The 20,401-nt window shown below is 46.6% G+C and overlaps 13 non-coding genes across 13 annotated transcripts; all 13 read right to left on the reverse strand.

Annotated features, from left to right (window-relative positions):
• Nucleotides 1-281: 281 nt before the first annotated feature.
• Nucleotides 282-472, reverse strand: LOC142285735 (U2 spliceosomal RNA). The gene has a single exon (XR_012747077.1). It is a non-coding gene; the product is annotated as a U2 spliceosomal RNA (small nuclear RNA).
• Nucleotides 473-1,859: 1,387 nt separating this feature from the next.
• On the reverse strand, nucleotides 1,860-2,050 carry LOC142285736 (U2 spliceosomal RNA). Its single transcript, XR_012747078.1, has one exon. It is a non-coding gene; the product is annotated as a U2 spliceosomal RNA (small nuclear RNA).
• A 1,387-nt stretch (nucleotides 2,051-3,437) lies between these two features.
• On the reverse strand, nucleotides 3,438-3,628 carry LOC142285737 (U2 spliceosomal RNA). Its single transcript, XR_012747079.1, has one exon. It is a non-coding gene; the product is annotated as a U2 spliceosomal RNA (small nuclear RNA).
• A 1,390-nt stretch (nucleotides 3,629-5,018) lies between these two features.
• On the reverse strand, nucleotides 5,019-5,209 carry LOC142285738 (U2 spliceosomal RNA). The gene has a single exon (XR_012747080.1). It is a non-coding gene; the product is annotated as a U2 spliceosomal RNA (small nuclear RNA).
• A 1,390-nt stretch (nucleotides 5,210-6,599) lies between these two features.
• On the reverse strand, nucleotides 6,600-6,790 carry LOC142285739 (U2 spliceosomal RNA). Its single transcript, XR_012747081.1, has one exon. It is a non-coding gene; the product is annotated as a U2 spliceosomal RNA (small nuclear RNA).
• A 1,390-nt stretch (nucleotides 6,791-8,180) lies between these two features.
• On the reverse strand, nucleotides 8,181-8,374 carry LOC142285721 (U2 spliceosomal RNA). Its single transcript, XR_012747065.1, has one exon. It is a non-coding gene; the product is annotated as a U2 spliceosomal RNA (small nuclear RNA).
• A 2,150-nt stretch (nucleotides 8,375-10,524) lies between these two features.
• On the reverse strand, nucleotides 10,525-10,715 carry LOC142285741 (U2 spliceosomal RNA). Its single transcript, XR_012747083.1, has one exon. It is a non-coding gene; the product is annotated as a U2 spliceosomal RNA (small nuclear RNA).
• Nucleotides 10,716-12,105: 1,390 nt separating this feature from the next.
• LOC142285742 (U2 spliceosomal RNA) lies at nucleotides 12,106-12,296 on the reverse strand. Its single transcript, XR_012747084.1, has one exon. It is a non-coding gene; the product is annotated as a U2 spliceosomal RNA (small nuclear RNA).
• Nucleotides 12,297-13,683: 1,387 nt separating this feature from the next.
• LOC142285743 (U2 spliceosomal RNA) lies at nucleotides 13,684-13,874 on the reverse strand. The gene has a single exon (XR_012747085.1). It is a non-coding gene; the product is annotated as a U2 spliceosomal RNA (small nuclear RNA).
• A 1,386-nt stretch (nucleotides 13,875-15,260) lies between these two features.
• On the reverse strand, nucleotides 15,261-15,451 carry LOC142285745 (U2 spliceosomal RNA). Its single transcript, XR_012747086.1, has one exon. It is a non-coding gene; the product is annotated as a U2 spliceosomal RNA (small nuclear RNA).
• Nucleotides 15,452-16,838: 1,387 nt separating this feature from the next.
• On the reverse strand, nucleotides 16,839-17,029 carry LOC142285746 (U2 spliceosomal RNA). The gene has a single exon (XR_012747087.1). It is a non-coding gene; the product is annotated as a U2 spliceosomal RNA (small nuclear RNA).
• Nucleotides 17,030-18,416: 1,387 nt separating this feature from the next.
• On the reverse strand, nucleotides 18,417-18,607 carry LOC142285747 (U2 spliceosomal RNA). Its single transcript, XR_012747088.1, has one exon. It is a non-coding gene; the product is annotated as a U2 spliceosomal RNA (small nuclear RNA).
• Nucleotides 18,608-19,994: 1,387 nt separating this feature from the next.
• Nucleotides 19,995-20,185, reverse strand: LOC142285748 (U2 spliceosomal RNA). Its single transcript, XR_012747089.1, has one exon. It is a non-coding gene; the product is annotated as a U2 spliceosomal RNA (small nuclear RNA).
• Between the last annotated feature and the right edge of the window lie 216 nt (nucleotides 20,186-20,401).

Consider the following 20,401-nt stretch of genomic DNA (forward strand, 5'->3'; position numbering starts at 1 on the left):
CAAAAGGGATCTATTCCATTCAATTGCAAATGATCTAGATAAGACAGAGAACTGCAGCACGGGGACATAGCCGAGTTGGTCAGGTTGAGTGGTGATGAGTTTGCTATTTGGATGAATAAAGAAAGTCAAAAGTGTGAAAGATAAAAAACAAAAGGAGGAAGTGTGAAAAGTGAATGGGCCAAATTGAGGTGCATATGAAGACGTATGCTTTCTTCCAATTCATTAAATCGGGCTAATATGAATCAGGTGAATTGAGTTCTGCTTTTGGAAACTGGGTTAAGAAGGGGTGCACCGTTCCTGGAGGTACTGCAATACCAGGTCAATGCGTGGAGTGGACAGAGCAAGCTCTTTTTCCATCTCCCTGTTCTAAAAATCCATTTAATATATGGTCCCCAGATAGGGGACGTATCAGATATTAAACTGATAAGAACAGATACTACACTTGATCTTAGCCAAAAGGCCGAGAAGCGATAACCAGAATTGGTTTGGGCCTCGAGTGGCACCCTGGCCTATGCCGGACACATCTTAGGGAGAGAGAGCGAGAGGGAGACAAACCCACGCCTACACAAGACATTTTGTCACCCAAGCCAACCCTTGAAAAGGCTGCTTTGCAGAGCCAAAACAAGAAGAATGGTGCGTTTTGCAGCCGCCGCCCACTGCAATGAATCTGAATAACTCCTCCTTTAGGGCGCAAGCAACTCCCCTCCCCCTTGCAGTCTTTCCAATTCACGATACAAAAAGACGGACAGGACAGGTTGCCTGACTTTCCGTCACTGCCACCCTTTGCCATCCTTACCCGTAGAAAGCCCTTTCATCATCCCCAAACCCTAATCTTTTCCCTTTCCTTCCCAGCCCCCAAACCCTGCCCTCTGTACCTTTCTCACCACCCGCTTCCCTTCTCCTGTCATCCCCCTACCACCCGGGAAAAAAAGAGATTGCCCCCTCCTTCCACTAGCCCACCCTCCCACCCAAAGAACAACTTCTTCTGCGCAGCTTGTTTTCTAGGCAGCAGCGCTATTGTGATGTCATCGGGGGGCATTGTGACAAGCCGCCAGTGTTCCGTCTCTTCATGTTGTGCACAGTTCAAACGGAAAATACATCAACAGGCAGACTACAGAAAAGCTTACTATCAAAGGTTAGAGGGGGGCTTTCTCAGAGGGCTTTTTACAGTTTTTCTATTCCCAATTAGCCGTTTAAGTGTACTTATTGAAAGTAGTAATTCTTTCATAGGCCGCCCTTTCTTAGTATTTGACGTTCCTTATATTGCGGTATGAGGCTTCGCAGTAGGTTGCAAACATTCATCACCCATGACTGTCCCCAATTGAGCTCAGAAGCTCAATGTCTATCATGACCTCTCTTTTAGAATGTCCAAGAGCAAGCAAACTATTCCTCCAGGAGAGGGCGCCAACAGACTACTAAAGAGATCATCATTACTCAAAGAAAACCCCAAAAACCAATGCATGATAGGAATAAACAGGTAACTTTCTTTGGAGTGGAAGCGGAGAGATCGCACCAGATGCCAATTCTAGATGTTATCACACCTGTGGTCACTGCAGCAGCAGGTGAATCCACTTTGTCCAAAAGGGATCTATTCCATTCAATTGCAAATGATCTAGATAAGACAGAGAACTGCAGCACGGGGACATAGCCGAGTTGGTCAGGTTGAGTGGTGATGAGTTTGCTATTTGGATGAATAAAGAAAGTCAAAAGTGTGAAAGATAAAAAACAAAAGGAGGAAGTGTGAAAAGTGAATGGGCCAAATTGAGGTGCATATGAAGACGTATGCTTTCTTCCAATTCATTAAATCGGGCTAATATGAATCAGGTGAATTGAGTTCTGCTTTTGGAAACTGGGTTAAGAAGGGGTGCACCGTTCCTGGAGGTACTGCAATACCAGGTCAATGCGTGGAGTGGACAGAGCAAGCTCTTTTTCCATCTCCCTGTTCTAAAAATCCATTTAATATATGGTCCCCAGATAGGGGACGTATCAGATATTAAACTGATAAGAACAGATACTACACTTGATCTTAGCCAAAAGGCCGAGAAGCGATAACCAGAATTGGTTTGGGCCTCGAGTGGCACCCTGGCCTATGCCGGACACATCTTAGGGAGAGAGAGCGAGAGGGAGACAAACCCACGCCTACACAAGACATTTTGTCACCCAAGCCAACCCTTGAAAAGGCTGCTTTGCAGAGCCAAAACAAGAAGAATGGTGCGTTTTGCAGCCGCCGCCCACTGCAATGAATCTGAATAACTCCTCCTTTAGGGCGCAAGCAACTCCCCTCCCCCTTGCAGTCTTTCCAATTCACGATACAAAAAGACGGACAGGACAGGTTGCCTGACTTTCCGTCACTGCCACCCTTTGCCATCCTTACCCGTAGAAAGCCCTTTCATCATCCCCAAACCCTAATCTTTTCCCTTTCCTTCCCAGCCCCCAAACCCTGCCCTCTGTACCTTTCTCACCACCCGCTTCCCTTCTCCTGTCATCCCCCTACCACCCGGGAAAAAAAGAGATTGCCCCCTCCTTCCACTAGCCCACCCTCCCACCCAAAGAACAACTTCTTCTGCGCAGCTTGTTTTCTAGGCAGCAGCGCTATTGTGATGTCATCGGGGGGCATTGTGACAAGCCGCCAGTGTTCCGTCTCTTCATGTTGTGCACAGTTCAAACGGAAAATACATCAACAGGCAGACTACAGAAAAGCTTACTATCAAAGGTTAGAGGGGGGCTTTCTCAGAGGGCTTTTTACAGTTTTTCTATTCCCAATTAGCCGTTTAAGTGTACTTATTGAAAGTAGTAATTCTTTCATAGGCCGCCCTTTCTTAGTATTTGACGTTCCTTATATTGCGGTATGAGGCTTCGCAGTAGGTTGCAAACATTCATCACCCATGACTGTCCCCAATTGAGCTCAGAAGCTCAATGTCTATCATGACCTCTCTTTTAGAATGTCCAAGAGCAAGCAAACTATTCCTCCAGGAGAGGGCGCCAACAGACTACTAAAGAGATCATCATTACTCAAAGAAAACCCCAAAAACCAATGCATGATAGGAATAAACAGGTAACTTTCTTTGGAGTGGAAGCGGAGAGATCGCACCAGATGCCAATTCTAGATGTTATCACACCTGTGGTCACTGCAGCAGCAGGTGAATCCACTTTGTCCAAAAGGGATCTATTCCATTCAATTGCAAATGATCTAGATAAGACAGAGAACTGCAGCACGGGGACATAGCCGAGTTGGTCAGGTTGAGTGGTGATGAGTTTGCTATTTGGATGAATAAAGAAAGTCAAAAGTGTGAAAGATAAAAAACAAAAGGAGGAAGTGTGAAAAGTGAATGGGCCAAATTGAGGTGCATATGAAGACGTATGCTTTCTTCCAATTCATTAAATCGGGCTAATATGAATCAGGTGAATTGAGTTCTGCTTTTGGAAACTGGGTTAAGAAGGGGTGCACCGTTCCTGGAGGTACTGCAATACCAGGTCAATGCGTGGAGTGGACAGAGCAAGCTCTTTTTCCATCTCCCTGTTCTAAAAATCCATTTAATATATGGTCCCCAGATAGGGGACGTATCAGATATTAAACTGATAAGAACAGATACTACACTTGATCTTAGCCAAAAGGCCGAGAAGCGATAACCAGAATTGGTTTGGGCCTCGAGTGGCACCCTGGCCTATGCCGGACACATCTTAGGGAGAGAGAGCGAGAGGGAGACAAACCCACGCCTACACAAGACATTTTGTCACCCAAGCCAACCCTTGAAAAGGCTGCTTTGCAGAGCCAAAACAAGAAGAATGGTGCGTTTTGCAGCCGCCGCCCCCCACTGCAATGAATCTGAATAACTCCTCCTTTAGGGCGCAAGCAACTCCCCTCCCCCTTGCAGTCTTTCCAATTCACGATACAAAAAGACGGACAGGACAGGTTGCCTGACTTTCCGTCACTGCCACCCTTTGCCATCCTTACCCGTAGAAAGCCCTTTCATCATCCCCAAACCCTAATCTTTTCCCTTTCCTTCCCAGCCCCCAAACCCTGCCCTCTGTACCTTTCTCACCACCCGCTTCCCTTCTCCTGTCATCCCCCTACCACCCGGGAAAAAAAGAGATTGCCCCCTCCTTCCACTAGCCCACCCTCCCACCCAAAGAACAACTTCTTCTGCGCAGCTTGTTTTCTAGGCAGCAGCGCTATTGTGATGTCATCGGGGGGCATTGTGACAAGCCGCCAGTGTTCCGTCTCTTCATGTTGTGCACAGTTCAAACGGAAAATACATCAACAGGCAGACTACAGAAAAGCTTACTATCAAAGGTTAGAGGGGGGCTTTCTCAGAGGGCTTTTTACAGTTTTTCTATTCCCAATTAGCCGTTTAAGTGTACTTATTGAAAGTAGTAATTCTTTCATAGGCCGCCCTTTCTTAGTATTTGACGTTCCTTATATTGCGGTATGAGGCTTCGCAGTAGGTTGCAAACATTCATCACCCATGACTGTCCCCAATTGAGCTCAGAAGCTCAATGTCTATCATGACCTCTCTTTTAGAATGTCCAAGAGCAAGCAAACTATTCCTCCAGGAGAGGGCGCCAACAGACTACTAAAGAGATCATCATTACTCAAAGAAAACCCCAAAAACCAATGCATGATAGGAATAAACAGGTAACTTTCTTTGGAGTGGAAGCGGAGAGATCGCACCAGATGCCAATTCTAGATGTTATCACACCTGTGGTCACTGCAGCAGCAGGTGAATCCACTTTGTCCAAAAGGGATCTATTCCATTCAATTGCAAATGATCTAGATAAGACAGAGAACTGCAGCACGGGGACATAGCCGAGTTGGTCAGGTTGAGTGGTGATGAGTTTGCTATTTGGATGAATAAAGAAAGTCAAAAGTGTGAAAGATAAAAAACAAAAGGAGGAAGTGTGAAAAGTGAATGGGCCAAATTGAGGTGCATATGAAGACGTATGCTTTCTTCCAATTCATTAAATCGGGCTAATATGAATCAGGTGAATTGAGTTCTGCTTTTGGAAACTGGGTTAAGAAGGGGTGCACCGTTCCTGGAGGTACTGCAATACCAGGTCAATGCGTGGAGTGGACAGAGCAAGCTCTTTTTCCATCTCCCTGTTCTAAAAATCCATTTAATATATGGTCCCCAGATAGGGGACGTATCAGATATTAAACTGATAAGAACAGATACTACACTTGATCTTAGCCAAAAGGCCGAGAAGCGATAACCAGAATTGGTTTGGGCCTCGAGTGGCACCCTGGCCTATGCCGGACACATCTTAGGGAGAGAGAGCGAGAGGGAGACAAACCCACGCCTACACAAGACATTTTGTCACCCAAGCCAACCCTTGAAAAGGCTGCTTTGCAGAGCCAAAACAAGAAGAATGGTGCGTTTTGCAGCCGCCGCCCCCCACTGCAATGAATCTGAATAACTCCTCCTTTAGGGCGCAAGCAACTCCCCTCCCCCTTGCAGTCTTTCCAATTCACGATACAAAAAGACGGACAGGACAGGTTGCCTGACTTTCCGTCACTGCCACCCTTTGCCATCCTTACCCGTAGAAAGCCCTTTCATCATCCCCAAACCCTAATCTTTTCCCTTTCCTTCCCAGCCCCCAAACCCTGCCCTCTGTACCTTTCTCACCACCCGCTTCCCTTCTCCTGTCATCCCCCTACCACCCGGGAAAAAAAGAGATTGCCCCCTCCTTCCACTAGCCCACCCTCCCACCCAAAGAACAACTTCTTCTGCGCAGCTTGTTTTCTAGGCAGCAGCGCTATTGTGATGTCATCGGGGGGCATTGTGACAAGCCGCCAGTGTTCCGTCTCTTCATGTTGTGCACAGTTCAAACGGAAAATACATCAACAGGCAGACTACAGAAAAGCTTACTATCAAAGGTTAGAGGGGGGCTTTCTCAGAGGGCTTTTTACAGTTTTTCTATTCCCAATTAGCCGTTTAAGTGTACTTATTGAAAGTAGTAATTCTTTCATAGGCCGCCCTTTCTTAGTATTTGACGTTCCTTATATTGCGGTATGAGGCTTCGCAGTAGGTTGCAAACATTCATCACCCATGACTGTCCCCAATTGAGCTCAGAAGCTCAATGTCTATCATGACCTCTCTTTTAGAATGTCCAAGAGCAAGCAAACTATTCCTCCAGGAGAGGGCGCCAACAGACTACTAAAGAGATCATCATTACTCAAAGAAAACCCCAAAAACCAATGCATGATAGGAATAAACAGGTAACTTTCTTTGGAGTGGAAGCGGAGAGATCGCACCAGATGCCAATTCTAGATGTTATCACACCTGTGGTCACTGCAGCAGCAGGTGAATCCACTTTGTCCAAAAGGGATCTATTCCATTCAATTGCAAATGATCTAGATAAGACAGAGAACTGCAGCACGGGGACATAGCCGAGTTGGTCAGGTTGAGTGGTGATGAGTTTGCTATTTGGATGAATAAAGAAAGTCAAAAGTGTGAAAGATAAAAAACAAAAGGAGGAAGTGTGAAAAGTGAATGGGCCAAATTGAGGTGCATATGAAGACGTATGCTTTCTTCCAATTCATTAAATCGGGCTAATATGAATCAGGTGAATTGAGTTCTGCTTTTGGAAACTGGGTTAAGAAGGGGTGCACCGTTCCTGGAGGTACTGCAATACCAGGTCAATGCGTGGAGTGGACAGAGCAAGCTCTTTTTCCATCTCCCTGTTCTAAAAATCCATTTAATATATGGTCCCCAGATAGGGGACGTATCAGATATTAAACTGATAAGAACAGATACTACACTTGATCTTAGCCAAAAGGCCGAGAAGCGATAACCAGAATTGGTTTGGGCCTCGAGTGGCACCCTGGCCTATGCCGGACACATCTTAGGGAGAGAGAGCGAGAGGGAGACAAACCCACGCCTACACAAGACATTTTGTCACCCAAGCCAACCCTTGAAAAGGCTGCTTTGCAGAGCCAAAACAAGAAGAATGGTGCGTTTTGCAGCCGCCGCCCCCCACTGCAATGAATCTGAATAACTCCTCCTTTAGGGCGCAAGCAACTCCCCTCCCCCTTGCAGTCTTTCCAATTCACGATACAAAAAGACGGACAGGACAGGTTGCCTGACTTTCCGTCACTGCCACCCTTTGCCATCCTTACCCGTAGAAAGCCCTTTCATCATCCCCAAACCCTAATCTTTTCCCTTTCCTTCCCAGCCCCCAAACCCTGCCCTCTGTACCTTTCTCACCACCCGCTTCCCTTCTCCTGTCATCCCCCTACCACCCGGGAAAAAAAGAGATTGCCCCCTCCTTCCACTAGCCCACCCTCCCACCCAAAGAACAACTTCTTCTGCGCAGCTTGTTTTCTAGGCAGCAGCGCTATTGTGATGTCATCGGGGGGCATTGTGACAAGCCGCCAGTGTTCCGTCTCTTCATGTTGTGCACAGTTCAAACGGAAAATACATCAACAGGCAGACTACAGAAAAGCTTACTATCAAAGGTTAGAGGGGGGCTTTCTCAGAGGGCTTTTTACAGTTTTTCTATTCCCAATTAGCCGTTTAAGTGTACTTATTGAAAGTAGTAATTCTTTCATAGGCCGCCCTTTCTTAGTATTTGACGTTCCTTATATTGCGGTATGAGGCTTCGCAGTAGGTTGCAAACATTCATCACCCATGACTGTCCCCAATTGAGCTCAGAAGCTCAATGTCTATCATGACCTCTCTTTTAGAATGTCCAAGAGCAAGCAAACTATTCCTCCAGGAGAGGGCGCCAACAGACTACTAAAGAGATCATCATTACTCAAAGAAAACCCCAAAAACCAATGCATGATAGGAATAAACAGGTAACTTTCTTTGGAGTGGAAGCGGAGAGATCGCACCAGATGCCAATTCTAGATGTTATCACACCTGTGGTCACTGCAGCAGCAGGTGAATCCACTTTGTCCAAAAGGGATCTATTCCATTCAATTGCAAATGATCTAGATAAGACAGAGAACTGCAGCACGGGGACATAGCCGAGTTGGTCAGGTTGAGTGGTGATGAGTTTGCTATTTGGATGAATAAAGAAAGTCAAAAGTGTGAAAGATAAAAAACAAAAGGAGGAAGTGTGAAAAGTGAATGGGCCAAATTGAGGTGCATATGAAGACGTATGCTTTCTTCCAATTCATTAAATCGGGCTAATATGAATCAGGTGAATTGAGTTCTGCTTTTGGAAACTGGGTTAAGAAGGGGTGCACCGTTCCTGGAGGTACTGCAATACCAGGTCAATGCGTGGAGTGGACAGAGCAAGCTCTTTTTCCATCTCCCTGTTCTAAAAATCCATTTAATATATGGTCCCCAGATAGGGGACGTATCAGATATTAAACTGATAAGAACAGATTTTTTGATTTAATGAAGCTTTCCAAAGCACCACAAAAAATGCATGACCGAAGTCACACCAAAAACAGTGCAAAGGCTAGGATTCGTGTGGACCCCACCGTGAGGAGAGGGTCCCCAAAAATCAACCCCGTCCCTCCGAGCCAGAAGGCCACAGCAAGGGTCAGGGATCTTCGGTGCTCCCCCAAGCCGAAGCCTGGTTGAGCCTTGTCGTTGCTCCCAGCGTCCACCCAGGCATCTTACCCAAGTGGAGTAGAGAGCTACTAGTTGTTGGTTTCGCAGCCGAAACTGCCCGGACCGTCAACCGGTGTTGGTTTCTCAGCCCAAGGCTAACCGGACCTCCAACCGGGTGTTGGTTTCTCAGCCGAAGCTGACCCAGACCTCCAACCGGGTGTTAGTTTCTCAGCCCAAAGCTGACCAGACCTCCGACCGGGATTGTAAAAATTTCCCTTCCTAGCCAGAAGGCCGGGATAGGGTAATATGCTCAAAAAGTATGAAAAGGCAAGGTACGGTGTGCTACAGAGCCCAAGGCTTGCCGGGGTCCCAAGCCAGCAAGCTCAAACTCACTCCAGGGTCGTCAGTCCTGGGGCACGTTGTACCATAGCCCCCCACCCTTACTCAGTCTAATAGCCTCGATCCTGGTAGGGCCATGTTTTCCTCTAGATGAATATACTATCCACCCAGAGTACTAGCAAGCGCAACCTTCCAGTGTGCATTGTATCATTGTACTAAGGTGGCCTGGAGCTTAAACCACCTCTTCGAACAACACTACACTTGATCTTAGCCAAAAGGCCGAGAAGCGATAACCAGAATTGGTTTGGGCCTCGAGTGGCACCCTGGCCTATGCCGGACACATCTTAGGGAGAGAGAGCGAGAGGGAGACAAACCCACGCCTACACAAGACATTTTGTCACCCAAGCCAACCCTTGAAAAGGCTGCTTTGCAGAGCCAAAACAAGAAGAATGGTGCGTTTTGCAGCCGCCGCCCCCCACTGCAATGAATCTGAATAACTCCTCCTTTAGGGCGCAAGCAACTCCCCTCCCCCTTGCAGTCTTTCCAATTCACGATACAAAAAGACGGACAGGACAGGTTGCCTGACTTTCCGTCACTGCCACCCTTTGCCATCCTTACCCGTAGAAAGCCCTTTCATCATCCCCAAACCCTAATCTTTTCCCTTTCCTTCCCAGCCCCCAAACCCTGCCCTCTGTACCTTTCTCACCACCCGCTTCCCTTCTCCTGTCATCCCCCTACCACCCGGGAAAAAAAGAGATTGCCCCCTCCTTCCACTAGCCCACCCTCCCACCCAAAGAACAACTTCTTCTGCGCAGCTTGTTTTCTAGGCAGCAGCGCTATTGTGATGTCATCGGGGGGCATTGTGACAAGCCGCCAGTGTTCCGTCTCTTCATGTTGTGCACAGTTCAAACGGAAAATACATCAACAGGCAGACTACAGAAAAGCTTACTATCAAAGGTTAGAGGGGGGCTTTCTCAGAGGGCTTTTTACAGTTTTTCTATTCCCAATTAGCCGTTTAAGTGTACTTATTGAAAGTAGTAATTCTTTCATAGGCCGCCCTTTCTTAGTATTTGACGTTCCTTATATTGCGGTATGAGGCTTCGCAGTAGGTTGCAAACATTCATCACCCATGACTGTCCCCAATTGAGCTCAGAAGCTCAATGTCTATCATGACCTCTCTTTTAGAATGTCCAAGAGCAAGCAAACTATTCCTCCAGGAGAGGGCGCCAACAGACTACTAAAGAGATCATCATTACTCAAAGAAAACCCCAAAAACCAATGCATGATAGGAATAAACAGGTAACTTTCTTTGGAGTGGAAGCGGAGAGATCGCACCAGATGCCAATTCTAGATGTTATCACACCTGTGGTCACTGCAGCAGCAGGTGAATCCACTTTGTCCAAAAGGGATCTATTCCATTCAATTGCAAATGATCTAGATAAGACAGAGAACTGCAGCACGGGGACATAGCCGAGTTGGTCAGGTTGAGTGGTGATGAGTTTGCTATTTGGATGAATAAAGAAAGTCAAAAGTGTGAAAGATAAAAAACAAAAGGAGGAAGTGTGAAAAGTGAATGGGCCAAATTGAGGTGCATATGAAGACGTATGCTTTCTTCCAATTCATTAAATCGGGCTAATATGAATCAGGTGAATTGAGTTCTGCTTTTGGAAACTGGGTTAAGAAGGGGTGCACCGTTCCTGGAGGTACTGCAATACCAGGTCAATGCGTGGAGTGGACAGAGCAAGCTCTTTTTCCATCTCCCTGTTCTAAAAATCCATTTAATATATGGTCCCCAGATAGGGGACGTATCAGATATTAAACTGATAAGAACAGATACTACACTTGATCTTAGCCAAAAGGCCGAGAAGCGATAACCAGAATTGGTTTGGGCCTCGAGTGGCACCCTGGCCTATGCCGGACACATCTTAGGGAGAGAGAGCGAGAGGGAGACAAACCCACGCCTACACAAGACATTTTGTCACCCAAGCCAACCCTTGAAAAGGCTGCTTTGCAGAGCCAAAACAAGAAGAATGGTGCGTTTTGCAGCCGCCGCCCCCCACTGCAATGAATCTGAATAACTCCTCCTTTAGGGCGCAAGCAACTCCCCTCCCCCTTGCAGTCTTTCCAATTCACGATACAAAAAGACGGACAGGACAGGTTGCCTGACTTTCCGTCACTGCCACCCTTTGCCATCCTTACCCGTAGAAAGCCCTTTCATCATCCCCAAACCCTAATCTTTTCCCTTTCCTTCCCAGCCCCCAAACCCTGCCCTCTGTACCTTTCTCACCACCCGCTTCCCTTCTCCTGTCATCCCCCTACCACCCGGGAAAAAAAGAGATTGCCCCCTCCTTCCACTAGCCCACCCTCCCACCCAAAGAACAACTTCTTCTGCGCAGCTTGTTTTCTAGGCAGCAGCGCTATTGTGATGTCATCGGGGGGCATTGTGACAAGCCGCCAGTGTTCCGTCTCTTCATGTTGTGCACAGTTCAAACGGAAAATACATCAACAGGCAGACTACAGAAAAGCTTACTATCAAAGGTTAGAGGGGGGCTTTCTCAGAGGGCTTTTTACAGTTTTTCTATTCCCAATTAGCCGTTTAAGTGTACTTATTGAAAGTAGTAATTCTTTCATAGGCCGCCCTTTCTTAGTATTTGACGTTCCTTATATTGCGGTATGAGGCTTCGCAGTAGGTTGCAAACATTCATCACCCATGACTGTCCCCAATTGAGCTCAGAAGCTCAATGTCTATCATGACCTCTCTTTTAGAATGTCCAAGAGCAAGCAAACTATTCCTCCAGGAGAGGGCGCCAACAGACTACTAAAGAGATCATCATTACTCAAAGAAAACCCCAAAAACCAATGCATGATAGGAATAAACAGGTAACTTTCTTTGGAGTGGAAGCGGAGAGATCGCACCAGATGCCAATTCTAGATGTTATCACACCTGTGGTCACTGCAGCAGCAGGTGAATCCACTTTGTCCAAAAGGGATCTATTCCATTCAATTGCAAATGATCTAGATAAGACAGAGAACTGCAGCACGGGGACATAGCCGAGTTGGTCAGGTTGAGTGGTGATGAGTTTGCTATTTGGATGAATAAAGAAAGTCAAAAGTGTGAAAGATAAAAAACAAAAGGAGGAAGTGTGAAAAGTGAATGGGCCAAATTGAGGTGCATATGAAGACGTATGCTTTCTTCCAATTCATTAAATCGGGCTAATATGAATCAGGTGAATTGAGTTCTGCTTTTGGAAACTGGGTTAAGAAGGGGTGCACCGTTCCTGGAGGTACTGCAATACCAGGTCAATGCGTGGAGTGGACAGAGCAAGCTCTTTTTCCATCTCCCTGTTCTAAAAATCCATTTAATATATGGTCCCCAGATAGGGGACGTATCAGATATTAAACTGATAAGAACAGATACTACACTTGATCTTAGCCAAAAGGCCGAGAAGCGATAACCAGAATTGGTTTGGGCCTCGAGTGGCACCCTGGCCTATGCCGGACACATCTTAGGGAGAGAGAGCGAGAGGGAGACAAACCCACGCCTACACAAGACATTTTGTCACCCAAGCCAACCCTTGAAAAGGCTGCTTTGCAGAGCCAAAACAAGAAGAATGGTGCGTTTTGCAGCCGCCGCCCACTGCAATGAATCTGAATAACTCCTCCTTTAGGGCGCAAGCAACTCCCCTCCCCCTTGCAGTCTTTCCAATTCACGATACAAAAAGACGGACAGGACAGGTTGCCTGACTTTCCGTCACTGCCACCCTTTGCCATCCTTACCCGTAGAAAGCCCTTTCATCATCCCCAAACCCTAATCTTTTCCCTTTCCTTCCCAGCCCCCAAACCCTGCCCTCTGTACCTTTCTCACCACCCGCTTCCCTTCTCCTGTCATCCCCCTACCACCCGGGAAAAAAAGAGATTGCCCCCTCCTTCCACTAGCCCACCCTCCCACCCAAAGAACAACTTCTTCTGCGCAGCTTGTTTTCTAGGCAGCAGCGCTATTGTGATGTCATCGGGGGGCATTGTGACAAGCCGCCAGTGTTCCGTCTCTTCATGTTGTGCACAGTTCAAACGGAAAATACATCAACAGGCAGACTACAGAAAAGCTTACTATCAAAGGTTAGAGGGGGGCTTTCTCAGAGGGCTTTTTACAGTTTTTCTATTCCCAATTAGCCGTTTAAGTGTACTTATTGAAAGTAGTAATTCTTTCATAGGCCGCCCTTTCTTAGTATTTGACGTTCCTTATATTGCGGTATGAGGCTTCGCAGTAGGTTGCAAACATTCATCACCCATGACTGTCCCCAATTGAGCTCAGAAGCTCAATGTCTATCATGACCTCTCTTTTAGAATGTCCAAGAGCAAGCAAACTATTCCTCCAGGAGAGGGCGCCAACAGACTACTAAAGAGATCATCATTACTCAAAGAAAACCCCAAAAACCAATGCATGATAGGAATAAACAGGTAACTTTCTTTGGAGTGGAAGCGGAGAGATCGCACCAGATGCCAATTCTAGATGTTATCACACCTGTGGTCACTGCAGCAGCAGGTGAATCCACTTTGTCCAAAAGGGATCTATTCCATTCAATTGCAAATGATCTAGATAAGACAGAGAACTGCAGCACGGGGACATAGCCGAGTTGGTCAGGTTGAGTGGTGATGAGTTTGCTATTTGGATGAATAAAGAAAGTCAAAAGTGTGAAAGATAAAAAACAAAAGGAGGAAGTGTGAAAAGTGAATGGGCCAAATTGAGGTGCATATGAAGACGTATGCTTTCTTCCAATTCATTAAATCGGGCTAATATGAATCAGGTGAATTGAGTTCTGCTTTTGGAAACTGGGTTAAGAAGGGGTGCACCGTTCCTGGAGGTACTGCAATACCAGGTCAATGCGTGGAGTGGACAGAGCAAGCTCTTTTTCCATCTCCCTGTTCTAAAAATCCATTTAATATATGGTCCCCAGATAGGGGACGTATCAGATATTAAACTGATAAGAACAGATACTACACTTGATCTTAGCCAAAAGGCCGAGAAGCGATAACCAGAATTGGTTTGGGCCTCGAGTGGCACCCTGGCCTATGCCGGACACATCTTAGGGAGAGAGAGCGAGAGGGAGACAAACCCACGCCTACACAAGACATTTTGTCACCCAAGCCAACCCTTGAAAAGGCTGCTTTGCAGAGCCAAAACAAGAAGAATGGTGCGTTTTGCAGCCGCCGCCCACTGCAATGAATCTGAATAACTCCTCCTTTAGGGCGCAAGCAACTCCCCTCCCCCTTGCAGTCTTTCCAATTCACGATACAAAAAGACGGACAGGACAGGTTGCCTGACTTTCCGTCACTGCCACCCTTTGCCATCCTTACCCGTAGAAAGCCCTTTCATCATCCCCAAACCCTAATCTTTTCCCTTTCCTTCCCAGCCCCCAAACCCTGCCCTCTGTACCTTTCTCACCACCCGCTTCCCTTCTCCTGTCATCCCCCTACCACCCGGGAAAAAAAGAGATTGCCCCCTCCTTCCACTAGCCCACCCTCCCACCCAAAGAACAACTTCTTCTGCGCAGCTTGTTTTCTAGGCAGCAGCGCTATTGTGATGTCATCGGGGGGCATTGTGACAAGCCGCCAGTGTTCCGTCTCTTCATGTTGTGCACAGTTCAAACGGAAAATACATCAACAGGCAGACTACAGAAAAGCTTACTATCAAAGGTTAGAGGGGGGCTTTCTCAGAGGGCTTTTTACAGTTTTTCTATTCCCAATTAGCCGTTTAAGTGTACTTATTGAAAGTAGTAATTCTTTCATAGGCCGCCCTTTCTTAGTATTTGACGTTCCTTATATTGCGGTATGAGGCTTCGCAGTAGGTTGCAAACATTCATCACCCATGACTGTCCCCAATTGAGCTCAGAAGCTCAATGTCTATCATGACCTCTCTTTTAGAATGTCCAAGAGCAAGCAAACTATTCCTCCAGGAGAGGGCGCCAACAGACTACTAAAGAGTCATCATTACTCAAAGAAAACCCCAAAAACCAATGCATGATAGGAATAAACAGGTAACTTTCTTTGGAGTGGAAGCGGAGAGATCGCACCAGATGCCAATTCTAGATGTTATCACACCTGTGGTCACTGCAGCAGCAGGTGAATCCACTTTGTCCAAAAGGGATCTATTCCATTCAATTGCAAATGATCTAGATAAGACAGAGAACTGCAGCACGGGGACATAGCCGAGTTGGTCAGGTTGAGTGGTGATGAGTTTGCTATTTGGATGAATAAAGAAAGTCAAAAGTGTGAAAGATAAAAAACAAAAGGAGGAAGTGTGAAAAGTGAATGGGCCAAATTGAGGTGCATATGAAGACGTATGCTTTCTTCCAATTCATTAAATCGGGCTAATATGAATCAGGTGAATTGAGTTCTGCTTTTGGAAACTGGGTTAAGAAGGGGTGCACCGTTCCTGGAGGTACTGCAATACCAGGTCAATGCGTGGAGTGGACAGAGCAAGCTCTTTTTCCATCTCCCTGTTCTAAAAATCCATTTAATATATGGTCCCCAGATAGGGGACGTATCAGATATTAAACTGATAAGAACAGATACTACACTTGATCTTAGCCAAAAGGCCGAGAAGCGATAACCAGAATTGGTTTGGGCCTCGAGTGGCACCCTGGCCTATGCCGGACACATCTTAGGGAGAGAGAGCGAGAGGGAGACAAACCCACGCCTACACAAGACATTTTGTCACCCAAGCCAACCCTTGAAAAGGCTGCTTTGCAGAGCCAAAACAAGAAGAATGGTGCGTTTTGCAGCCGCCGCCCACTGCAATGAATCTGAATAACTCCTCCTTTAGGGCGCAAGCAACTCCCCTCCCCCTTGCAGTCTTTCCAATTCACGATACAAAAAGACGGACAGGACAGGTTGCCTGACTTTCCGTCACTGCCACCCTTTGCCATCCTTACCCGTAGAAAGCCCTTTCATCATCCCCAAACCCTAATCTTTTCCCTTTCCTTCCCAGCCCCCAAACCCTGCCCTCTGTACCTTTCTCACCACCCGCTTCCCTTCTCCTGTCATCCCCCTACCACCCGGGAAAAAAAGAGATTGCCCCCTCCTTCCACTAGCCCACCCTCCCACCCAAAGAACAACTTCTTCTGCGCAGCTTGTTTTCTAGGCAGCAGCGCTATTGTGATGTCATCGGGGGGCATTGTGACAAGCCGCCAGTGTTCCGTCTCTTCATGTTGTGCACAGTTCAAACGGAAAATACATCAACAGGCAGACTACAGAAAAGCTTACTATCAAAGGTTAGAGGGGGGCTTTCTCAGAGGGCTTTTTACAGTTTTTCTATTCCCAATTAGCCGTTTAAGTGTACTTATTGAAAGTAGTAATTCTTTCATAGGCCGCCCTTTCTTAGTATTTGACGTTCCTTATATTGCGGTATGAGGCTTCGCAGTAGGTTGCAAACATTCATCACCCATGACTGTCCCCAATTGAGCTCAGAAGCTCAATGTCTATCATGACCTCTCTTTTAGAATGTCCAAGAGCAAGCAAACTATTCCTCCAGGAGAGGGCGCCAACAGACTACTAAAGAGATCATCATTACTCAAAGAAAACCCCAAAAACCAATGCATGATAGGAATAAACAGGTAACTTTCTTTGGAGTGGAAGCGGAGAGATCGCACCAGATGCCAATTCTAGATGTTATCACACCTGTGGTCACTGCAGCAGCAGGTGAATCCACTTTGTCCAAAAGGGATCTATTCCATTCAATTGCAAATGATCTAGATAAGACAGAGAACTGCAGCACGGGGACATAGCCGAGTTGGTCAGGTTGAGTGGTGATGAGTTTGCTATTTGGATGAATAAAGAAAGTCAAAAGTGTGAAAGATAAAAAACAAAAGGAGGAAGTGTGAAAAGTGAATGGGCCAAATTGAGGTGCATATGAAGACGTATGCTTTCTTCCAATTCATTAAATCGGGCTAATATGAATCAGGTGAATTGAGTTCTGCTTTTGGAAACTGGGTTAAGAAGGGGTGCACCGTTCCTGGAGGTACTGCAATACCAGGTCAATGCGTGGAGTGGACAGAGCAAGCTCTTTTTCCATCTCCCTGTTCTAAAAATCCATTTAATATATGGTCCCCAGATAGGGGACGTATCAGATATTAAACTGATAAGAACAGATACTACACTTGATCTTAGCCAAAAGGCCGAGAAGCGATAACCAGAATTGGTTTGGGCCTCGAGTGGCACCCTGGCCTATGCCGGACACATCTTAGGGAGAGAGAGCGAGAGGGAGACAAACCCACGCCTACACAAGACATTTTGTCACCCAAGCCAACCCTTGAAAAGGCTGCTTTGCAGAGCCAAAACAAGAAGAATGGTGCGTTTTGCAGCCGCCGCCCACTGCAATGAATCTGAATAACTCCTCCTTTAGGGCGCAAGCAACTCCCCTCCCCCTTGCAGTCTTTCCAATTCACGATACAAAAAGACGGACAGGACAGGTTGCCTGACTTTCCGTCACTGCCACCCTTTGCCATCCTTACCCGTAGAAAGCCCTTTCATCATCCCCAAACCCTAATCTTTTCCCTTTCCTTCCCAGCCCCCAAACCCTGCCCTCTGTACCTTTCTCACCACCCGCTTCCCTTCTCCTGTCATCCCCCTACCACCCGGGAAAAAAAGAGATTGCCCCCTCCTTCCACTAGCCCACCCTCCCACCCAAAGAACAACTTCTTCTGCGCAGCTTGTTTTCTAGGCAGCAGCGCTATTGTGATGTCATCGGGGGGCATTGTGACAAGCCGCCAGTGTTCCGTCTCTTCATGTTGTGCACAGTTCAAACGGAAAATACATCAACAGGCAGACTACAGAAAAGCTTACTATCAAAGGTTAGAGGGGGGCTTTCTCAGAGGGCTTTTTACAGTTTTTCTATTCCCAATTAGCCGTTTAAGTGTACTTATTGAAAGTAGTAATTCTTTCATAGGCCGCCCTTTCTTAGTATTTGACGTTCCTTATATTGCGGTATGAGGCTTCGCAGTAGGTTGCAAACATTCATCACCCATGACTGTCCCCAATTGAGCTCAGAAGCTCAATGTCTATCATGACCTCTCTTTTAGAATGTCCAAGAGCAAGCAAACTATTCCTCCAGGAGAGGGCGCCAACAGACTACTAAAGAGATCATCATTACTCAAAGAAAACCCCAAAAACCAATGCATGATAGGAATAAACAGGTAACTTTCTTTGGAGTGGAAGCGGAGAGATCGCACCAGATGCCAATTCTAGATGTTATCACACCTGTGGTCACTGCAGCAGCAGGTGAATCCACTTTGTCCAAAAGGGATCTATTCCATTCAATTGCAAATGATCTAGATAAGACAGAGAACTGCAGCACGGGGACATAGCCGAGTTGGTCAGGTTGAGTGGTGATGAGTTTGCTATTTGGATGAATAAAGAAAGTCAAAAGTGTGAAAGATAAAAAACAAAAGGAGGAAGTGTGAAAAGTGAATGGGCCAAATTGAGGTGCATATGAAGACGTATGCTTTCTTCCAATTCATTAAATCGGGCTAATATGAATCAGGTGAATTGAGTTCTGCTTTTGGAAACTGGGTTAAGAAGGGGTGCACCGTTCCTGGAGGTACTGCAATACCAGGTCAATGCGTGGAGTGGACAGAGCAAGCTCTTTTTCCATCTCCCTGTTCTAAAAATCCATTTAATATATGGTCCCCAGATAGGGGACGTATCAGATATTAAACTGATAAGAACAGATACTACACTTGATCTTAGCCAAAAGGCCGAGAAGCGATAACCAGAATTGGTTTGGGCCTCGAGTGGCACCCTGGCCTATGCCGGACACATCTTAGGGAGAGAGAGCGAGAGGGAGACAAACCCACGCCTACACAAGACATTTTGTCACCCAAGCCAACCCTTGAAAAGGCTGCTTTGCAGAGCCAAAACAAGAAGAATGGTGCGTTTTGCAGCCGCCGCCCACTGCAATGAATCTGAATAACTCCTCCTTTAGGGCGCAAGCAACTCCCCTCCCCCTTGCAGTCTTTCCAATTCACGATACAAAAAGACGGACAGGACAGGTTGCCTGACTTTCCGTCACTGCCACCCTTTGCCATCCTTACCCGTAGAAAGCCCTTTCATCATCCCCAAACCCTAATCTTTTCCCTTTCCTTCCCAGCCCCCAAACCCTGCCCTCTGTACCTTTCTCACCACCCGCTTCCCTTCTCCTGTCATCCCCCTACCACCCGGGAAAAAAAGAGATTGCCCCCTCCTTCCACTAGCCCACCCTCCCACCCAAAGAACAACTTCTTCTGCGCAGCTTGTTTTCTAGGCAGCAGCGCTATTGTGATGTCATCGGGGGGCATTGTGACAAGCCGCCAGTGTTCCGTCTCTTCATGTTGTGCACAGTTCAAACGGAAAATACATCAACAGGCAGACTACAGAAAAGCTTACTATCAAAGGTTAGAGGGGGGCTTTCTCAGAGGGCTTTTTACAGTTTTTCTATTCCCAATTAGCCGTTTAAGTGTACTTATTGAAAGTAGTAATTCTTTCATAGGCCGCCCTTTCTTAGTATTTGACGTTCCTTATATTGCGGTATGAGGCTTCGCAGTAGGTTGCAAACATTCATCACCCATGACTGTCCCCAATTGAGCTCAGAAGCTCAATGTCTATCATGACCTCTCTTTTAGAATGTCCAAGAGCAAGCAAACTATTCCTCCAGGAGAGGGCGCCAACAGACTACTAAAGAGATCATCATTACTCAAAGAAAACCCCAAAAACCAATGCATGATAGGAATAAACAGGTAACTTTCTTTGGAGTGGAAGCGGAGAGATCGCACCAGATGCCAATTCTAGATGTTATCACACCTGTGGTCACTGCAGCAGCAGGTGAATCCACTTTGTCCAAAAGGGATCTATTCCATTCAATTGCAAATGATCTAGATAAGACAGAGAACTGCAGCACGGGGACATAGCCGAGTTGGTCAGGTTGAGTGGTGATGAGTTTGCTATTTGGATGAATAAAGAAAGTCAAAAGTGTGAAAGATAAAAAACAAAAGGAGGAAGTGTGAAAAGTGAATGGGCCAAATTGAGGTGCATATGAAGACGTATGCTTTCTTCCAATTCATTAAATCGGGCTAATATGAATCAGGTGAATTGAGTTCTGCTTTTGGAAACTGGGTTAAGAAGGGGTGCACCGTTCCTGGAGGTACTGCAATACCAGGTCAATGCGTGGAGTGGACAGAGCAAGCTCTTTTTCCATCTCCCTGTTCTAAAAATCCATTTAATATATGGTCCCCAGATAGGGGACGTATCAGATATTAAACTGATAAGAACAGATACTACACTTGATCTTAGCCAAAAGGCCGAGAAGCGATAACCAGAATTGGTTTGGGCCTCGAGTGGCACCCTGGCCTATGCCGGACACATCTTAGGGAGAGAGAGCGAGAGGGAGACAAACCCACGCCTACACAAGACATTTTGTCACCCAAGCCAACCCTTGAAAAGGCTGCTTTGCAGAGCCAAAACAAGAAGAATGGTGCGTTTTGCAGCCGCCGCCCACTGCAATGAATCTGAATAACTCCTCCTTTAGG

The sequence above is a fragment of the Anomaloglossus baeobatrachus genome, unplaced genomic scaffold, assembly GCF_048569485.1.
Source record: "Anomaloglossus baeobatrachus isolate aAnoBae1 unplaced genomic scaffold, aAnoBae1.hap1 Scaffold_615, whole genome shotgun sequence".
Lineage (NCBI taxonomy): Eukaryota > Metazoa > Chordata > Amphibia > Anura > Aromobatidae > Anomaloglossus > Anomaloglossus baeobatrachus.